At 44.0% G+C, this 22,092-nt stretch overlaps 1 protein-coding gene across 4 annotated transcripts in view; it reads right to left on the bottom strand.

Moving 5' to 3' along the window:
* The window catches only part of LOC307194945 (uncharacterized protein C12orf42), a 307,116-nt gene that overhangs the window by 245,228 nt on the left and 39,796 nt on the right, over positions 1-22,092 (bottom strand). For 3 of the 4 annotated variants that reach the window (XR_013830674.1, XM_079938427.1, XM_079938426.1), the window contains exons 2-3: positions 10,223-10,323; positions 1,548-1,627 (exon numbers count right to left, since the gene is read on the bottom strand). The exons of the other annotated variant lie outside the window; for it this stretch is intronic. The gene's annotated coding sequence lies outside the window, so the exon portion shown is untranslated. The remainder of the gene's footprint in view (positions 1-1,547; positions 1,628-10,222; positions 10,324-22,092) is intronic. 4 annotated transcript variants of the gene reach the window in all.

The following is a 22,092-nucleotide window of genomic DNA, read 5'->3' as shown; positions in this document are numbered from 1 at the left end:
AGCGTAAGCATCGGAGGCAGAGACACTTGATAGCAAGTCCTGGCTTGGCCACTTGCCAACTGCATGACCTTGTACAAATTATTTGACCTCTCTGTCAATTCCCCATCTATAAAAAGGTTGTCATCATTTAAGAAATAATAATAATAACTAAATAAATAAATGCTTATGGGCCAGGTAAGTACTAAGTGTTCTAAACGTTTTACATGCAATATTTTAGTCAATCCTCACAAGAACCCTTTGAGGTAGCTACAGTATTTTCCCCATTTTATAGATGAGGCCAGCTGAGGCTTAAGGCTGTTACGTAACTTGCTCAAGGTCACACAGCCAACAGGTAATTAAGATGTTATTTAAATCCAGCCTATCTGATGCCAGAATGTTATCTAACTTGTAAAGCACAGCAGTTGTAGGCCTAGGGTGATCTTTTCACACCGGGGTCTCCTCATGCCATCTGTGCCGTTTGGTACGTATTAACTTTAAACTACCTTATGCTTCAATCATGCAGTGTTTGTTGCTGAAGAATCGGGGTGGGGGGTGGAAATATAAGAGTAAGTCTGTAAAGTATCTCACTCCTTCTGAAGTTAATCACCCAACTACGAGGCTCAAGGAAGAACTATTTTGCCGAAACATTTCCAAATCTGCCATTTTCAAAGGGAAAAAAAATAAATCTCAGCCCCTGAGCCGAGACTGAACACCTCTAGATAGCCTTGAAAGTGCAATTTAAAAACAACCGAAAAAGCAGATGGTACTGCCAAAGAAAAGAAAATGGTAAATCGAAGTTAATTTCCAAGCCTGAACCAACTTAGCATCACTTCTGAGCAGAGCAGGTACTGGATGTTATACATGGGGATACTGACCCGAATCAACTCACATTTTTATTCTGAATTCCTGTTTTGAGCAGTACAACCCAGCTAGCTTTCAGAGGTCACACCTATACATGGTATAAAATAAATCCTAACAGGGAGGCTTTCTCTTTTCTTCCCTAAACACATAATAACAATTTCCACATCCTGTTTCATCTTAGCCCTTTAGACTTCTGAACCCAGGGAGTCCTAACGTGGAGATATAATTTTCTTTAAATCCCCCTGAAGCAATCTTTTCATTTGTGATGAAATTACTGTCTCACACTCCCACCCTGGGCTCCCTTGCTTTGTGCTGTAGGCTCGAGAGAAGCTGGGTCATAAGCGTTCGAGAACAGAAAACTTTGAAGCGAAATCAATAATCTTCTATTTTGCCTCTTCTCTAATGGCTGCAATTTGGTTTTCAGCCCACCCTTAATCCCAGTTGCACTTCAGCACAATGCAGTTCTCTTCTGTATCCTGTCCATGCACATCAGGTCCAGCCCCCTCTTCTACCAAGAGACTACACGTCGTTGGGTGTTCCCAAGCTAGTAAGTGAAAGACATTACCCGACCACATTGGAGGGCTGTCAAGGTTCCCTTCCCTGAGGCCGGGGCACAGGATTTTCCATCCTAACTCTCAAGAGGCTCCCAGACGAAGCCCTAATTTTTAAAGCCCCCAGAGAAGAAATGGTGAGGAGGATAGAAATACCTTTGAGAAGAGAATTTCATTCACTTAGGATGCTAGCCTCATCATGACCTTCAGTTGGATCCCAGTGATGTTTAGAAAGTCTAAGAAGTAAAAGAGAACCAAAATAAATATTATATATGTTTAATACATCTTTAGTAGAATTATATTTTATATAATTTATAATTATATACATTTATATAAGTATATTATAAAATGTATGTAATAAAATTATATAATATGTGTGTATATAAAGTATACGTGTATATACATTCATAAATATATTGGATGTAACGAAGATTATCACTATAAAAACACCCTTCAGCCCTCACTTGGGGGTGTAAGGTATTCCAAGCTGGTTCATTCCATTGCTCAACTCTCCTTTTCCTTCTCTCTCCTGACTTTACTCTCACACTCTCTAGAGACATATATAAACACATTCACTTACTCAAAAGAGCCACTGACATGCTTCTGCATCGTCAAAAAGTGCAACTAAAAGCAGGGCCAAATAGACACGTGTTCCATGGTCTCCAAGTTGGCCAATAATGTAACATCCTCGGTGAGGTCGGTAATGCTTTGACGCCTTTCCAATTGGTATTCCTTAAATTTTTACACATCTTTACATTACAGTAAGTCTTTAAACATATAAATATACTTTTTAAGCTTTTGTTTAAAGGACTAGCTTCACTCATAGGAATTGGAAAGCTACGCTCTTGCCTCAACTGTGCTTTAATCTACTCTGCGAAACAGAAGCCCGGGAAGCACCCTGACCAGTCTCCTTAGAGAGTAGTTTGGGAAATGAGTGCTCAGATTCGAGCCTGCTCCGTGGGAGTCCTGGTCCCTTCCCAAGAGAATCAGCCATATTTTTATTCCTGTCACTAGGGTTCTCTCCTGAGAAGTACTGGTATATTTTATTTTCTCCCTCTCATTACCTTTTCTGCGAGATTTTGCTTCCTTTCATGGAATTTATAGCCAACAGCCCCGGTGGCCTGCCCTCCAGTGACACTTTGGGAACCTTTCAGGACAGTCGTCTTGACCGTGCAGCAGACACCTAAGACACCTATTGCTGTCTGCCCAGCATCCATTCCTGTTTCTTCAGGTAAGAGTTTGCTAATAGTCCTTTGGGGAAATGCTCACCCTCCACTCTCAGTTCATGTGTCCAATGGGGCATGTGTCCCAGAAATGGCACAGTAACCGATTCAGAGAAGGACATGTGACCTCATCCAGGCCAAGGAGAGTCAGGATGCTTGCATGAACTCTCAGGAAGGGGGAACTCTTTCCATGGAGTTTGGTAAGCCAGCAGGAGAGAAACGTGTAGCTCCATTTGGCTGTTTGCTGCCATCATGTGAAAAGGAGAATGAAGCCACAGGGAGGGAGGACAGACCCAAGAAAGAGAGAGATTCCTGAGGACACGAATTCATAGCTGATCTAGCCACGCCTAAGGCCAGTTATGACCCTGAATATCAATTACATAAGCAAACACCTTCCCCTCTTTGCTTAAGCCCATCTGGGTTAGGTCTTTTTTTTGTCCCTTGCCACTGAAAAAGTCCTGATTAATAAAAGCAGTTTCGCTATAGAAAATGGGTAGGAGGTAGCAGCGGGCAAGGACAGAGTCTGAGAGATGACGTCCCTCGGCAATTCCACTCAAGCTTTTTTCAGAAGCAGTTTTATATAAAAGCCTCCAAATCCAAGTCGTCTGTCGGAAGTCTACTATAGGCTCTAAAATGAAGAACTGAGGACCTCTGAAAACAATTCTCAATTATACCTGCAGAGAGAGAGTTCGAAACCATAGTGCATAGATAATTATCATTTTAGTCCCTCATAGTTCTAGACCAGTGGTTCTCAATCAGGGGACATCTGGCAATATCTGGAGACCTTTGGGGTTGTCACGACTGGCAGCGGGCAAGGAAGGGAGAGAGCGCTCCTGGCGTCTTGTGGATAGAGGCCAGGGAGCGTACTAAACAGCTACGACGCACAAGACAGGCCCTCCACAACAAAGAACCATCCAGCCCCAAAGAGCAATAGAGCCGAGGCTGAAAAACCCGAGTCTAGAGAATGCAAAGAGTCATTGTCCTTAGTTTTTGCGTTAGTGACTCTTAAACTTGCGATAAATATGAAATCAGAGAAGCGCAAAATGAGTTTGATTATTTTCCTCCTTGGCTAACCATCTGAAAGGCAAAGACTACAGTTGCTGTTTTACATTTAAGACCACTTACTGGAAAAAAAAAATGAATAGTGGCCTATGTTCTCAAACACACCATTAGAGGGGAAAAAAAGTAACATAAGAATATTCCTAAGTTTGCGGTGGAAGAAAACTTAATTTTTTTTAATATGAAAATGTCATTCCAGGGAAACAAAAGTACCTGGCACAGATTTTGCTGTGGGGAGGAAAATGCCTTTGAAAACCCAACTAGTTGTATAATTAAGTGATAATGAATGCAGAGCTGTACTTTGTATTCCATTCCAGCACATTGGAGTTGAATCTGAGCTTGAAAAGCTAAATCCCTCAGTGTTCTGGCCCCTCGTCAGTGAAGTGCAAATCGAGGCCTTGAACTGCTACAGAAGGGGTGGCTCCAAAAAAGTGTGAACTACAAATATGATGTTTTCCAACTGCCTGCTTTCTAATGATATGCTAACTGTGTGTAATAAAAAGAGATATTTCATTGGAACAAGAGAGCAAACCATCATATGTGATGTTTTACGTACAATGGAGCAATAATCTACTTAAAATAAAAGAAAGAAAGGCTCCTAATTTCCATTTTATATGGAGAATAGAAAGGCTTTCTGGATTTTTAACTCACTGATGATTTCACCTAGAGAAAGACTAAATATAGTTTGTTTGTGCTCTAGCTAACGTCACGTATCAGAAAAGTGTGTGAGAGTACATATGCACGTTGGAATGAGTTTTTGCTTGGTTACAGAAATATTGGGTTGGCCGAAACGTTCCTTTGGTTTTTCTCCGTAAGACGGCTCTAGCAGCCCTTAGTTGTCTTTAACTTCATTTGAAACAAGTTTGTTAGATTGTATGTGACAGCTGTCATATCAGCGTGCATTTAAAAAAAGACTTATCAAAGTTGGTGAATTTTTGTGTAGCCATTTTAATACTGAAGATGGAAGAAAAAAGCAACATTTCCAGCACATCATGCTTTATTATTTCAAGAAAGGTAAAAACACAACTGAAACCCAAAAAAGATTTGTGCAGTGTTTCGAGAAGGTGCTGTGACTGATCGAACGTGTCAGAAGTGGTTTGCGAAGTTTTGTGCTGGAGATTTCTCACTGGAGGATGCTCCACGGTCCAGTAGACCAGCTGAAGTTGATAGCGATCAAATCAAGACATCAATTGAGAACAATCAACATTGTACCATGCAGGAGATAGCCGACATACTCAAAATACCCAAATCAAGCACTGAAAATCATTTGCACCAGCTTGGTTATGTTCTGCTTTGATGTTTGGGTTCCACGTAAGTTAAGTGGAAAAAAACCTTCTTGACTGTATTTCCACATGCGATTCTCTACTTAAACATAATGAAAACGTTCCATCTTTAAAACCAATTGTAATGGGCAATGAAAAGTGGATACTGTACAATAATGTGGAACAGAAGAGATCATGGGGCAAGATACATGAACCACCACCAACCACGCCAAAGCCCAGTCTTCATCCAAAGAAAGTGATGTTGTGTATATGGTGGGATTGGAAGGGAGTCCTCTATCATGAGCTCCTTCCTGAAAACCAAACGATTAATTCCAACAAGTACCGCTCCCAGTTAGATCAACTGAAAGCAGCACTCGACGAAAGGTGTCCAGAATTAGTCAAGAGAAAATGCATAATCTTCCATCAGGATAATGCAAGACCTCCTGTTTCTTTGATGACTAGGCAAAAACTGTTACAGCTCTGCTGGGTAGTTCTGATTCATCTACTATATTCACCAGACATTGCACCTTCAGATTTCCATTGATTTCAGTCTTTACAAAATTCTCTTAATGGAAAAAATTTCAATTTCCTGGAAGACTGTAAAAGGTACCTGGAACTGTTCTTTGCTCAAAAAGATAAAAAAGTTTTGGGAAGATGCAATTATGAAGTTGCCTGAAAAATGGCAGAAGGTAATGGAACAAAAGGACGAATACATTGTTCAATAAAGTTCTTGGTGAAAATGAAAAATGTATATTTTATTTTTACTTAAAAAACAAAGGAACTTTTTGGCCAACCCAATACAACATAGTACAGTTAATTAGTTAATCCTTGGAAACTTGTTTAAAGAAAAGTTGGAGAAACATTAACCTTAACAGAGGACCTGCAAACGTAAGAAATTCGTAACTTGATGGACTACTTAATATTTCCTCATCGTAATTAACGGACATAGTATACTGACCTGAGGCTAAGCAATCATTCAAAGGAGCCACTATCATCTGATGTTTTTATCTTGAGGTTTAAAAACAAACAAGAATAAAGTTGGAAGAGATGGAAATGTGTTTTTGTTTCTCTACAAATTGGTATTTTCTAAAAGAAGGACTAAAACAAAAATTCCACATACAAAGAATTTAGGAGGTAAGCCTGATGGGGAGCGAAACACACAATCTAATACATGTTCAAGTTCAAGCAGCATTTTTATAAATAGGTAGAGTTAAATATTTGAAGAAAAACAGGGCTCTACAATAGAAGGGCGGTAAACAAATGACAGATGCTGTGAGAAAATACTTATCCATTTAATACAACTGGTGTCTGCCAGCTTTGGTAGAGAGCACAGATTCTTGCCTAGCTTTGACCCAGGCACATGCCGTGGTGCAACAGCCCTGGGAAAAGAACCAACCAGTCACAGGTCTGCTAAGGGGACCACCAGGGAAGACCAGGACAGCAGTGAGACAAGGCTGTCCAGACCAGGCTGTCCAGTCATTCTATTCCCTGCACAGTGGTGACATGATAATGGAAGGAACAAGTTTGGGCAAACCAGTTTGGTAACACAGTAAGACAGCCCCAATATACATCTCCCTTTTGTAAATACACATCCATCCAAGTCTGTCTGCTTAAGAACTTTCTGGGTGAGGCAGGCAAGTAGCTGCTTCGTCTGGCTCTGGTCAAACCAGTATAATTAATTAATCATGGAGTTGCATATCTACATCGCCCTGCCTTTACTGCAAGTCGCCACTCCTTCACCAAAAAAACTGTGGACTGGGAAGCTTGCAGTCTGCAGCAAGAGAGTTTCGTAGAAGTAGTCAAAGCCATAGCGCCGAGAGCAGGATGTGAAGGAAGTCGTTGGGATGCCTTTGCTGACGCCAGACATGAAATGGAGTCAGCCTGCTTGAAGTTCGAGAGTGGCGTGATCCACCTGATGGGTGACCCACAAATTAAATAGACCATTTCAGGGGAGTGGTTAGAGTTCGAGGAACTAAAACTTCTTTTCTGATATTTTCTGATTAGGAGATACCCACAAGACAGCCCAGTGTCAGAAGAGAGGCTGGTCTCTGGGAAATGTATTACTTGAGCTGTGCTTTGAATTATTAAATTTTTAATTCAAAAAATTGGGTATGGGGCTTCCCTGGTGGCGCAGTGGTTGAGAGTCCGCCTGCCGATGCAGGGGACGTGGGTTCATGCCCCGGTCCAGGAAGATCCCACATGCCGTGGAGCGGCTGGGCACGTGAGCCGTGGCCGCTGAGCCTGCGCATCCGGAGCCTGTGCTCCGCAACGGGAGAGACCACAGCAGTGAGTGGCCCGCGTACCGCACAATAAAAAAACACTTCTGTCAGGATATAAGGATTAAAGAAATTGTGACTTTTGAGAAAGATGCACAGATGTTTCTTTGAACTCCAGGCCATAAACTGGCTCACAGGCTTGCTGCAGTCTGACACTGTATCTGTCAGAGTTCCTAGTAACAAATAACAGAATCTACTTTGGCTGGTTTAAGCAGAGAAGGATTTATTAAAAGTTACGTGAAGTAGCTCATAGAATCTTTGAAAGGGACAAGAAGACCTGAAGCCATCTGACCAGGAACCCCAGCCATCCTATGGGATTCTCTAGAGAAACATCACTGCTAACTCTACTCAGCATCCTCTCTTGGGACCAAATACCAGAAGCTTCCACTGTTGCCCCAGATGAAGTGGACATCATTGCCCCACCACACCCAGAAAACTGACTCTCCCCCACGTGCGGCCATCTCCTCCCACTGCTGTCTTCTGAATCAAGTCTCTTAAGGGTGGACCCAACTGACAGAACCTGTCACACACGGGCATCCCAGGCGCAAGAGTCCAGGGACATGGACTGACAATAATGTGGAACAGAAGAGATCGTGGGGCAAGCTACATGAACCACCACCAACCACGCCAAAGCCCGGTCTTCATCCAAAGAAGGTGATGTTGTGTATATGGCGGGATTGGAAGGGAGTCCTCTATTAGGACCTCCTTCCGGAAAACCAAACGATTAATTCCAACAAGTACCACTCCCAGTTAGACCAACCAAAAGCAGCACTCGCCGAAAGGTGTCCAAAATTAGTCAAGAGAAAATGCATAATCTTCCATCAGGATAACGCAAGGTGAGAAGTTATCAGAATGTAGAGAGAATGTTCAAAGGTGGCAGGCAGCCACAAATGACTAAAGTCCAAAATGAATCCCAATCTACCTCTTTCATCCATATTTCTTCTTTCAACCCTCCATTCTAGGCAGCCCGATCTCTTTATTATTCCCCATGCATCCTACTGCCCGGCCTTACAATATGAGGCTTATTTAAGTAGCTTACTCAAGATCACACAATGACTAAGAAGTAAAAACTCTGCGTTTGAACCAAGTCTATTCTGACATCCTGGGTTTGCATCTCAGTCATGTGTTGAGAGTAAACTTAAAGTCTACCCTTCACGCTGTCCCCAAGCACCAAGTTCTCTATACTAGCTACTTAGTACCAGGTACGAAGCAGATAGTAATTTAATTCACTTCAACTGTTATGTTTTTAATGCTTGGAATGGAGTCTTAGATCAGCCACCTAGAAATTATGTAATGTTGGACAAATTACTTAACCCTCTGAGTCTGTGTCCTCATCCACAAAGTGAAATGATGAGTTTCTCACAGAGTTGATGTGATGACATTTTTTGGAAACAGGGCGCAAGCTTGGACTGGAATAGACACACAATGAATATCAGGTCCACACATCAAGGAGACGGGAACAAGCCTTATGCTTACTGGAGTAAGCAGGTGCCTAGCTGTATGATTACCAAGGTCCCAGGAAGCCCTTCCAGCCCTCAGCCAGTCCCCTTACACACACACACACACACACACACACACACACACACACACACACACACAGCTCACTGATGACTGAAGTCAGGGAGATGCCGGGATCCAGCCATGAGAAATGAGGCTGACAAGATCATGGATTTGAATAACCCACTTTGAGACAGAAGTAAGGGTTATGAGGTCCCATTCTGAGAGCAGTGGTACAGGAAGAGGAGGGAAGAAGGTAAAGGATGCTGGACGGGCTAGTGGTGGCAGGAGACGGGCACCACAGAGGGCCGTCGAGAAGTGAAAAGGGATGTGGTGGCCACTTCAGTGGCCCAGACATCCCTCAAAGGGACCAACGACAAACTCTGCTTGACCAGTGTGAAGAGTGAGCGGTGAGTATAAATGACCCACAGGACCCAGGACAGGAATCACAGAAAACTGGAAAACCCTGATGGCCGACATGCCTCTTTCACCTTATAGAGGGAACAAACCACCCACAACTCCTTGGCACAGGCAGTCCCAGGTAGGGGATGGGGGGAGCAGGAGACATTTCACTCTATTTGGACCTCAGGGCAAAGGGTTGAGTCTATCATTCCTGGCCTATCAAAGACCCAATCTACGTGTACTCCCTGATCTCCTATGTATCACCTTACAATAAACAACCCTCCACAGGAACCCTCTATTTCTTATGACCAAAAGCAAAACAAACAACAAGAACACTAACTAAAATAGTGGCCTGAGCCAGGAACCCTTGAGAGAAAGAACGGCCATGTGAAGACTTCATGGCATGCCCAAGACACACATGCTCTGCCGTCTCTCTCTGTCCTTGTGTGAATGCCCTTCATCCCTGTCACCACCTAGCAGACTCCTACTCATCCGTCAAGACCCAGCTTAATTATTTACTGCCTTCTGTGCAAAGCCTTCCTCCAGGACTACAGGAGGATTCAGCCATTCCCTCCCCAGCTGCAAGAGGTTTTCATGTTTCCATCCACTACAGTGTTTGCCTGTCTCCCCAACTAGGAAGTAAACTCTTCCTTTATTTTGTCATGTCATACTCCTGTGTGTACTATGGACTGTAGGCTATGACACGCACTGTGCTCCATTAACCCTTCTAGCTCCAGCAGCAAACGCAATACATGGTACAGAGATGATGCCCAACAGGTACTGACAGTGACCAGCCCTGATCTCAGCTCTACTTTCCCCTTTGTTGCGCTTGTTTTTCCCAAGAAGTCCTGGGCTGGGGGTCTGCTCACATGGAGGTCTCTACGGCTTCAGAAATCTTGATTCTCCTTGCTGCCTTGATCTGGCCTTGCGCTGAGAACATCAACGTCTACCAGTTTCTTTTAAGCTAATAAAGGTGTGTCTGCAGAATTCAAACCCCGTCCGGCCAGCGGCAAGAACTCTGTCTTCCTAAAGTGAAAGGTCGGGCACCTCTTGTGTCCCACCTCCCGTGTCCCTAGTTCACTTTTTGACCCAGCCCTTGCTGTGGCACCAACCGTGTCCAGGAATTATCTGGCAATCTCGTGTCTCATCCACACCCACATCTCTCACGTTTTCCATCACAGCCTCATCCAGCCAACTTGACACAGGTGCAAACCTAGAAGGAAAAGGGAATTAACACCCCAATGGGACAACCCTGACCATCAGAAGACAGGAGCCAGTGAAAACAACGCCCCACCCTTTCATGTCTCAGTGGATTTTAAGGTGCCTTCCACACAGCTCTTAAAGGTCCCCAATAGGATTGCATTCCAGTTGCCCTCATCAGTAACGGGGTAACAATACACCCTCCAACTAGCTTTCCAATCTTCCCAATTTCCCTGTCTTACCCGCGCCCCCCACCAACACACTCCTTGAAATTACTTCCCTAAATAAGCTACCTGCAAACAAGCCCTCATCTCAGGGCTCTGCTAAGATACGAGTTCACAATGGTTTTGATTGTAAAGTGCACAGGGAGTCAAACCGTCCACCGCAACAACTACTCTTCTCGGCAGGTCAGCTTGGAAACAAGTCCCATTGTTATGAGGATTATGGAAGGAGCTGGTATCTAGCAGGCTCTTGTGGCTGGAAAAGCACACACCTCTCGCTCCCAGAGAGGAAAATAACCCCAACTTTGAAACATGTTAGTCTGAAGAACTATCTTTGTATAGCAAGGCCATCTCCCACATCTAACTTGGTTTAGTATCAATAGCTAAGATACATTAATCCTCTCTTCTAAAGATGGCCCCCTATCGTTCAGTCCTTTCAGATGGCGGCTCCCAGTCACCTGGAGGCCTGTAGGGCTTTTGCAAGGGCCCGTGATAACTTATATGAGCATTGTGCCTTGTCTTCAGAGAGAATAAATGTTGCCTCAGTTTCATCTGACCAACTATGTATGTAGATGTGCTGTGATTAATCAAATAGAAATTCATTCCAAAATGTTACTGTATTATTTTCTCCGTCAATAATACATATCCTAGCATGAGGGGTATCTGCAAATTACTTTAACATTATAATGGGATGCCCATATTCCAAAAGGTTGACAACTCCTGTTTTAAGTGATATTAATATAAAACAATAATTGCTTAATAATATCTTCTGTGCATTGAATGCCTACATATATTATCTTAAACCTGCAAGAGAGTATTATTAGTCTCATTTTAGAGGTACGAACACAGATTCAGAATGTGTAAGGGACTTGCCTAAGGCCACAGAGATAGTAAGTGATGAATGAAAGATCAAAAATCCAGGCTTCTGAAACCTTATTGTCATTATCACTCATTCATTCATCTACTCACTGAACAGGCATGTTTGGGGACGTGGCATGTGCTACAGACTTTGGGTAAACATAGTCATTACCCAACCTCTGCTCCTCAAAAAATGTTCCTTCTGCCAATTTAATTCAATTATTCTTTTTACTCAGTTTAAGCAGGTTGAAAGGGTAACAGAATCTGACCTTCTCTTTTGGCTTATTTTCACAGCCCCCAAGACCTATTCTGCCTATCCTTTTTCAAGGATTTCTTGTTTTTTTATTATCTGTTTGTTCTCTGGCCTTTATCTCACCTACAAAGGAAGATGAAAGAGGAAGTAGGCCCAGTGATTTGAGTCTCTCCAGCCACCCCGACCCCTTCCTTTTGTCTGGGAGGAGAGCTTGGGTCTATAGAGAGGAATCAAAAAGTTGGCTACAACAGGGCCCTGTCACGCCCAGCCAGGCTTCCTTGAGGCACGGAGTGGGAGCAAGAGAGAAACGCATGGTCACATTTCCCAAGTGTGCCCTTCTCGTTCCAAAACCAGGGAGACATGCTTCCCTGGCCCCCTCCCCCATGCCTGCTCCCCTATTCACACCAAGTGACAGCCAACCGTGGGCAAGTCCTCCCTTTAAAATGCTACCAGTGAACAAACCCAGCAAACCCAGGCAGCCATCAACCTTGCCACTCACCAGAATGACCGTCAGCCCAGAGACACAGTAAGGCTGGACCGAATCGACTCTGAGTCACTTGAACTGTACGATTCACTAAGTACATTTATTTGTCACAGTGGCTCTGGGCATTCCCTGACAGGGTGTCTCTGCTCGGGGGCAGAACGAACAGAAGTACTGTTCCCAGATCCATCAACAGATAGGACGTGGGTGAGCTAAGTGCCAAGAGAATCACAAGACATCTCCAGGAAATATTCTCGGGGACACCTTTGCTGTCACAGTGGCAAGAGAAGCCCAGCATTACAGCACCTGAATCTGGTTTTGATCAGCTGCCTCCTCTCGAGTCCAAGAAAGGCTAAAGACAAAACACCTGGCCCGGCTGCTAAGTTAACTACCGGCTCCATTAGATGGGGTTCTTGAGTCTTAAAGGAGCTGTGTGGCAAATGCTCTTTGCCTCAGCGATTCAGCTCTTCTGGGGATATATCTTAAGGCATGCAGACATTTCACTACAAAGCTGTTCATTGCAGTGTGACGATGATGGTGATGATGACGACAGCAGGTCAAGCTTGGCACTGGTCGATGCACTTCATGTCTATTAACTCAGTTTATCTTCATAACAACCCCATCACGTAAATGCTGTTATTGTTACCACTTTACAAATGAGGAAACGGAAACATCAGTTAATAAATTTCTCACTATTACACAGCCAGTAAGAGGCAGAACTGGGCACGTGGCCCTGGCGGTCTGATTTCAGAGACTGCTCTCTTAACCAACTATGCTATTTGCAAGAAGCCAATCATCCTGGTGTGTTTCGTTTTTCAACTATGCAGAACTTTCCAATTTACACCTTTTAGTCCTCAAGAAAGAATAACAGAGAATCAGTAATGATATTCTTATAACAGAATTACCAAGCTATCTTTGGGGAGAAATAATATAATCCTCAGGCAGAGTAAGACATAGTTTGCTTTTCTGAAGTATATTTAAGCTACTCTGGCTTCCTGGCTTGCAACAGCCTGCTGTATTCTCACATGGTGAAGGGAGAGGTCATCTCTGTCATGTCTCTTCTTCTAACGGCACTAATTCCAGTCTTAAGGGCTCCACCCTCATGACCTTATTACCTCCCAAAGGCCCCACCTCCAATTCCTATCACACAGAGGGTTAGGTCTTCAATTACATGAATGTTAGGGGGACACAACATTCAGTCCATAGCACCAAGACTCAGAGAAGTTAAGAAATGTGTTCAAAGTCACACAGCCAGTGAGTGGTAGAGCCAAAGTTCAAATGTTGTGAACCCAAAACTCAACATTCTTTCTACCATTTTATGTTTCTGAAGGACCACGAGAGTTTGTACCTAAAAAAAAGCACCAACGCAAACTAGCTTTAATATTAAATCCCATGGTCTTATGAAAACCAATAAACGCCTACCCTCCAAGTACCTGAGAGCTTCCATGAACGACATGACCTGAAAATGGAGATGATTCGCATCCCTTACCTATATTTCGTCTCAGACGATCCCAATAAAAAGTAGCTCAAGATCCCAACCTTTGCACCCAGTTACTTCACTCTTCTCTTTACCACTACTGATGGCCACAAATATTAAGTTTTAGTGAATCCTCTATGATTTCTTTTGATAAACAAGGATATAACTCTAAGGTGGATTTCCTCAGAATGCGATGCCTGTAATGCTAGATTTTGTTGATCTATTCATGGAAATGCTGTGATGGCTTTCTTGGTTAATGAACTATTTCAACCGTGCCTGAGCACACCCTCTGTTCTAAGGATATTCACTGCCAGGTAAACACCCCATTCTGAACGATACCACCACATAAACAAACTGCACTGAGCACAAAAACCCACCGGTCTGGGCTGGCAGCAGGAGATAGCCAGGGATGCGGGATTTGAGAATATGAGCTCTACAGGCTACTCTCTGGAGTGTACTGCAGGGTCCGAGCCCTGCTCTTCAGAAGCCTGGCAGCTGGAATAAATGCATTTCCACAGATTATTTCAACCTGTAATTTGCAGAAATCTGATTCCTTCTACAACGTTTGGCTATTTCAGTGGTGCGGCAGTACCAGCCCTCCACTTGAGCACTGAACTCCCAGCGCTTTTTAACTTCTGCTTCCCTCACCTCCCCCTGCCCTGAAAAGCTATTTCCCAAAATTTCCTTTACGGTCACCTTCTGTCCTCATTCTCCCTTGGATAGCATTACCCCTCTGACACTGTCAGAATCCTCCCCAGAGACCCAGGGAATGGGTCTTAGAAATGTACTTGTGCAATCCCCCCGTTTTGGTTTTGCTTCAGTCAATACGCTTGGGGCACAAGTTATTAAAAAGTGTATTACCGACTTGACCTTAGGCTTGGAAAGTACAAAGGAGGCTGCTCTTGACACAGCCAGCGGAGACGCTGAAAATAATCAAGCCCGGGATGGGAACGTTTCCATTTCATCCTTTTCAGAGCTTCCGAAGGTAAACCGTGCCAGGCAATCAGAATTATCAGGAAGTGTCTGCAGAATTGTCCTGGAGGCCCTTCTCTTCTGGAATCCAAACTGTCACCAGCACATGGAGCCGGCTGACGTATGAAGAGTGGGATGGGGGCCTCTGGTATTCTGCGAAGGCGGCGGCGCACGCTGGGGGCCCCCCGGGCGGGCGTGCTGGCGACTCTGGGCTCTGCCAGGCTTGCTCTCCCTGCAGCTTGCCCCTGCCTCCCAGCAGGAGCGACCCGGGCTTGGAAAAGGTTAACTAGCACAAACAGCCATCATTTGTGCCGAGTGGGAAAGCCCCATGTGTTGCCCCAGCTTCTCTTTATGCGGCGTGCGGGGTGGCTTTTCTCTGTCGTTCAGCCCGTTGGCACGAGGTAGGTGCCCAGCAGGCTTCTGCTTTAGGGACGGGAAGGGCCGGACTCCAGGCGAGTGTGCAGGAGGCAGAGAAAGGAAGCCATCCATCGGCAACCCTCCCGTTTCCAACCCGGGGGAGGTGAGGGGTGGAGGGGGTCGGCAGAGAAGTTGGGGTGGGTGTCGCAGCAGAATAGCTCTTCAGTGTGCGCTGAATAAAGGCGTTCACCTCGACCTAATCGGTTCAAATGCTCTGTTTTCAGACCCCATCTGCTTATCTCGAGCGAAGTTTGGGGAACAGCTCCGTCCTATTGTGAGCCCATCATTTTGCAAATCTATTCCCGTCAGAGCTCTCATTATAGCAGATGTCAGCGGAGGAATCCGAGCTGTCGGGGACCGCCAACCATGAAAAGGAGGGGCCCGGGGGCGGCGAGGCAAACAAAACAGCCGCCCCCAAAAACGTAAACAGGCCTGTGTGTCACAATATTTTCCCACATCGCCCGGCCATTCCAGGGGACTTATTTCCAAAAGAAAGGGGGGGCGGGGGGGAATGACTGTAACAATACAGAGGCAGAAGCCGTCAAGTTCATTTCCTCCAAGTGGAAAGATTCGTAACCTCTTCCTAAAATCATCTTTCTCTGCAACAAAAGTTGATCATATGTTTATTCCCTATCAGAGACGTTCTTGCTAACATGAAAAATGGTGCACTAACCTTTAGTCTGGGCAGCAATCAATGTAAAGAAGTTGAATTCTTTTAGTTTCCTTTTTTTTTTTTTTTAAATAAATCCTGCCTCCCCCCGGATTGTGATCAACACAAGACCTAACGTTTTGCACCTTGTAGAACGGAGAGCACAAGTTCTTGCCAGCCCTGTCCTCTAGTCAGAACATTAGGATAACCCAGGAGGGCCATCTGTAGCAGCAGGGCATGGTCAAGGGCTGCTTACTTTGGGAGTAGTTTGTCTAAACAGAGTTTCCCGTTGTCAAAGGAAAGCAGAGTAGGGTTTGGGAACCGGAAATATTGAAGGATCTGGATTTTGCCCCTGCTCATTTCAGAGGTTTGAGTGGCAAGTTCTTCTCACTATATTTTAGGTAAAAGAATATTAACCTGGGAACTATTAAAAATTAGCATTCATCGAAACATATTAATTCCTGGACCCTGAGAGGCTTCCCTGAACTCCCACCCAACATCAAAGCCCCCCAGTGATTCTGTTTGAAGACTAAAGCCCTCCCCATATGTGCAAACAGGAGCTTGAGTCAGTCACACCAGTTCTTTGTTGAAAAGAAGACAAATCCGTAAAAGTATGTGCTGGTTCTTTAAGTTTTATTTTACTCAAAACTTTTTTAAAAGCCGCATTAGGAGGAATTGTGGGATTAAAGTTTTGACATAACTTGGGTTGTGATGTTTGGTGGGCTTGTTTTTCTATTTTTAAGACCAAATGATTAGGCAGACTCCAGTGTTATGGCCCATCTGTGAAGTGTTACCCACACGTCCCATAAACACACCTATAAACAAGAATCCTTTACAAGCATAGCCTGTTCTAGGCGTCACAGAAACTCACTTAACTGTCATGTCAACACTCCAAGGAGGCCAGTGAAATGTTAGTACTCCTATATAGTTGAGGAAAAATGAGGCCCTCGAAGAGCTGTGGTTTAAACTTGTGTCTTATTTTTTTTTTAACATCATTATTGGAGTATAATTGCTTTACAATGGTGTGTTAGTTTCTGCTTTATAACAAAGTCAATCAGTTATACATATACATATGTTCCCATATCTCTCCCCTCTTGCGTCTCCCTCCCTCCAACCCTCCCTATCCCACCCCTCTAGGTGGTCACAAAGCACCGAGCTGATCTCCCTGTGCTATGCGGCTGCTTCCCACTAGCTATCTATTTTACGTTTGGTAATGTATATATGTCCATGCCTCTCTCCCACTTTGTCACAGCTTACCCTTCCCCCTCCCCATATCCTCAAGTCCATTCTCTAGTAGGTCTGTGTCTTTATTCCCGTCTTGCCCCTAGGTTCTTCATGACCATTTTTTTTTCCGATTCCATATATATGTGTTAGCATACGGTATTTGTTTTTCTCTTTCTGACTTACTTCACTCTGTATGACAGACTCTAGGTCCATCCACCTCACTACAAATAGCTCAATTTCGTTTCTTTTTATGGCTGAGTAACATCCCATTGTATATATGTGCCACATCTTCTTTATCCATTCGTCTATTGATGGACACTTAGGTTGCTTCCATCTCCTGGCTATTGTAAACAGAGCTGCAATGAACATTGTGGTACATGACTCTTTTTGAATTATTAAACCTGTGTCTTTCCTCTACATCCTATGTATGAAAAGCCCCAGAAATGTTCACACCCATTTGCATCACGGAATACCAAACAGCCACAAAAAATTAAACAAGCAGGTAAGAGATGACTATTTATCAAGACAATAAAATGTTTACAGCATACAAGATGGAAAAAAGCCTGATACCAAAAGTATGTATAGTGCGATGCCAATTTGTTTTATAAATGGATTTATACCTAGGTTAGAAATATGTACCAAAATATTCACTGTGGTTGTCACTGAATGGTTAGAATTTTACTTTCTTTTCTATAGTTACTTTGAATTTAAAACATTTTATACCTTAAACTTGTAAAACAGTTATTTTGTCTATCAGGGGGAAAAAGTATTTATTTGTTCTCAAGGAGAGCAAATTTGATAAGAAAGGAAAATAGCTCTATTTTATTTTGTTTAATTTTCCACAAACTCCAGAAATTTCTTGGCTTTCAGATCTACGACCTCCACAGCAAAATCAAACATTGTCATCTGCCATTTGACTGATATGCTTATTAAATTATCATTAGTACTTGTGACCTACTATGTGACCGAATGCAGAAAAATGAGGATGACCGCTGTGTCCCTGTCCCGGGGTCTCCCGGCTTGCCAGCCTTCTCTTAACAACGGGGTGAGGCACAGGGAATTGTGTGTCTGCTGACAGGACTGGAACCAATGCCAATCACACTAACGCTCGGCCTTCAGTTCAGTCCTTAACAGGATGCGATTCCTTTCAGGCCGACTCTGCCAACAGAGTGAGCTCCTGAATATATCCCTGCTGCATTTCATAACACTAATGATGTAAATGAATATTGAGCCTCGGGTATTCACTTGGAGCAACAATGCCGGTTATGTCCTCTAACTCAGTAATCACTGCGCTTGTTAAATGCTATGGTGATTTGTCATGGCTAAAAACGGCAAATTCGTTTTGGGGAGCTTGAATTCTCTCAAATTGTCCCTTCAGATTTCCAGCCAGGAATTCACTCTGGCAGTATAAACTTTAGTATTTGTAAGAGCCCAGAAGATGGTTTGGCTCATCTGCTGTTCACTAGCTCAGTGATTTCAGCAGCTGCTGTCTTTATTATTGTTCTTTTCCACTGTGCTTTTTGGCCCTCATGGGTCTTAGTTGAGAAACATCCTCTCCCTGGTCCCTATTTTCTATGAAAAAGTCCCCTGGATGACCTCAGGGTCTAGGTAAATAGTAAAACTATGGTGCCAGGCATGTGTGGGGAACCAAAGCACATCCTGTACTCAGAATATTGATGTTTTTGAAGCTACTTTTTTGAAAACCACATTTTCTGAGATGTTTACAGCACACAGTTGAAGTGGAAGTATGTGAAAGGGACATTTTTTAGGGCCAAAAGGTTCAAAGGTCAGCAACTTGATCTTGTTCAAGTGCACAATACTTGTCAAGCTACAAATTTTCAAATCATAGGATCAGATACTGATTCACTGAAAACACATAGTATAGGCTGACATTCTACCACCCTCCTTCTCAATAAACGAAAACCCTCCAACACTGGCATTTTATGGGCAGAGGGATGCTTTGTGTGGAGTCATGCCTAGGTCTGAACACCAGCCCAGCACTTGCTAATGGCGTTGTCATGGTGAGTCAATTTCTCTAAGTCTCAGTTTCCTTGTCAGCTAAATAGGGCTAATATAATACCTACTTCATAGGGTTACTGTGCAAATTAAATGAAGTATGTTAAATGCTTAGCCCCACACCTAGTCCCATGCCTGGGCATATAGTGAGCACACAATAAATTCTTTACTTCAATCAACAAAATGTATTAAGGCCTTATTATATAAGGCCTTAATACATTTGGATATAGGCCTATTATATAAGGCCTATATCCAAAAATACCCTCGTAGAGTTTACATTCTGATGGATGTTAACAGTTTTATCAAAATTCTTTGAGGATTATTTAAAGATTCTTCTTGTACCAGAAATACCCGCCAGTCCCCAGCCTACAGATAGAGTTAGATTTCAAATAAATATCACAGCCATTATCCTGAGGCTCTGTACACCCAACTTACATGCTCCGGAAGAGGGGAAAGGAGAAGGAGGATATTGGGATGCCTCATAATCACATCATCCTCCTATTCCTGCAATTACACTCCCAAATACTTGCCCAAGCATGACCCAGAGGATCTATGACCCATTAGAACCCCAGCACTGCTTCCCAGATACTGCACTAGCCTTGGATAAGAAGAGCTAGATATGGAGCATCAATCCCAACCCTGTGTCACAAGTAGAACTGAGGGCATTCATTCATTCCACAAACATTTACTTCACATTTACTATGCACTAGTCACTGTCCCAGAGATAAAGCAATGGAAACAGATTGTACCCTGCCCTCAAGAAACTTACAGTACAGTTAGAGAATATGTCAAATGAACAATCAGTTAAAATAACCTGTAATAAGTGGTATGAGACAAATTCTCCGTGGGTCTCTCAAATTTCTGCATGCCTTGGGAGCAGAAACATTCACTGCCCTTTTGCTCAGACTATCTTTTCAAGAATGCTTGCAGAGCAAACAGCCTTGGGAGATAGAAAGAGTATTTCCCTCCAGAGAAAGGACAAGTTTTTTTACTGTCCAGTAAAATAAATATAAAGGTTCTCCCCGAATAAATTTTGGGCAGGTTTACTTGCAACCCATTATAAAAGATTCAGCTTCTCTAAGTCCAGGGTTCTGCCCCTGTAATACAACGCCCTGCATGTGCAAATGTCACCTGACCCTCATTACCTCACCCTGTAGAAACTGAACTCAGAGAACCGGTAAGTACAAGAAAATGATACTCTGTCAGCTGCTATTGCTGTGAGCGATAAGCCTTCCTTTGTCTTTGACCCAGGAGTCTGTGTCCTCTAGGAGACTGGGGCAGACTAACATTTTCGAGTAGACTTCCCAGAAGTAGGGATTGAGAGGCCAAATCCTGAAGGCTGTGTAGAGTTCACTTATCAAAGGGGAAGGGAAGTTGCCTCAGATGGAAAGAACGGTGTGGATATTGTTTTCCTGAAAGCTCGAAATGGCTTTCCTGACCTTCACCCACCCCCACCCCCTGTAATAGATCCCTCACTGCTTGAAATACCTAAAATGGTTTCTGTTTTCCTGGCCCAAAACTTACTGACACAAAGAGAGTGGCGAAGCAAGAGAGGACAGGATCGTTTATGGAATGAAGCATGGAGGCAACGGAGATGGGGATGGGATTCAGAGTTTGAGTGAAGGAGGGGCCTTAAAGAGGTGCAGGAATCCTTCCTTAATTATCTCAGAAGAGAAAGAAACCAGGATGAGTATGAACAAATCCAGGGGAAAAGGAGGGCATGGTATCCAAAAAGTCTTTTCTCTCTCAGAAACAATAATCATAATTGCTAACATTTACTGATCCCCTAATCCATGCCAAACAATGATTTAAGGACTTTAAATGTATTAGCTCATTTAATTTTCACCAAGATGTAATAAGTATAATTATTATACCTCCATATTACAAAGAAGGGAACTAAGATACAGAGAGATTGAGTGCAGAGCCAGAATTTTAACTTGGGCAATCCATCTCCAGATATACATATATAGATAGAAATAGAGATAGAGACAGAGATAGACATATACTCAGTAGCACAGAATTTGATTTAAATGATCCTCAGTTCTTGTTTATTACTTTAATAAGGAAAAATCACCTATCTACCCACCATCCAATACATGAACTAGAATACTAAGTTACATTTACTTATGTGCTTCTCCAGTTCTGTTCACATACCTCTCCCCATCTGAAATGACTGTTATACTGGATCTTGTCTTCATCAAACCTTTACTTTTTAAATATAGTCTGAAGACATACATCTGGGAGACCTTGAAGATGGCAGAGGAGTAAGACATGGAGATCACCTTCCTTCCCACAAATACATCAGAAATACATTTACATGTGTAACAACTCCTGCAGAACACCTACTGAATGCTGGTAGAAGACCTCAGACCCCCCAAAAGGCAAGAAACTGCCCACGTACCTGGGTAGGGCAAAAGAAAAAAGAAAAAAACAGAAACAAAGGAATAGGGATGGGACCTGCACCTCTGGGAGGGTGCTGTGAAGGAGGAAAAGTTTCCACACACTAGGAAGGCCCTTCACTGGCGGAGATGGGGGTGTCGGTGGGAGGGAAGCTTCAGAGCCACAGAGGAGAGCACAGCAACAGGGGTGCGGAGGGCAAAGCGGAGAGATTCCCGCACAGAGGATCGGTGCCAACCGGCACTCACCAGCCCGAGAGGCTTGTCTGCTCACCCGCCGGGGCGGGCAGGGCCTGGGAGTTGAGGCTCGGGCTTTGGAGGTCAGATCCCAGGGAGAGGACTGGGGTTGGCTGCGTGAACACAGCCTGAAGGGGGCTAGTGTGCCACGGCTAGCCGGGATGGCGTCCGGGAAAAAGTCTGGAGCTGCCTAAGAGGCAAGAGACCATTGTTCTGGGGTGTGCGGGAGAGGGGATTCAGAGCATTGCCTAAACGAGCTCCAGAGATGGGCGCAAGCCGCGGCTATCAGCACAGACACCAGAGACGGGCATGAGATGCTAAGGCTGCTTCTGCGGCCACCAAGAAGCCTGTGTGCGAGCACAGGTCACTGTCAACACCTCCCCTCCCAGGAGCCTGTGCAGCCCGCCACTGCCAGGGTCCTGTGATCCAGAGACAACTTCCCCGGTAGAACACACGGCGCGCCTCAGGCTATTGCAACGTCACACCAGCCTCTGCCGCCGCAGACTCACCCCACATTCCACACCACTCCATCCCCCTGGCCTGAGTGATCCAGAGCCCCCTAATCAGCTGCTCCTTTAACC

The sequence above is a fragment of the Stenella coeruleoalba genome (genome assembly GCF_951394435.1).
Source record: "Stenella coeruleoalba genome assembly, chromosome: 11".
Lineage (NCBI taxonomy): Eukaryota > Metazoa > Chordata > Mammalia > Artiodactyla > Delphinidae > Stenella > Stenella coeruleoalba.
The sequence above is the reverse complement of the archived record's forward strand: the minus strand, read 5'-3'. Positions and strand labels throughout refer to the sequence as shown.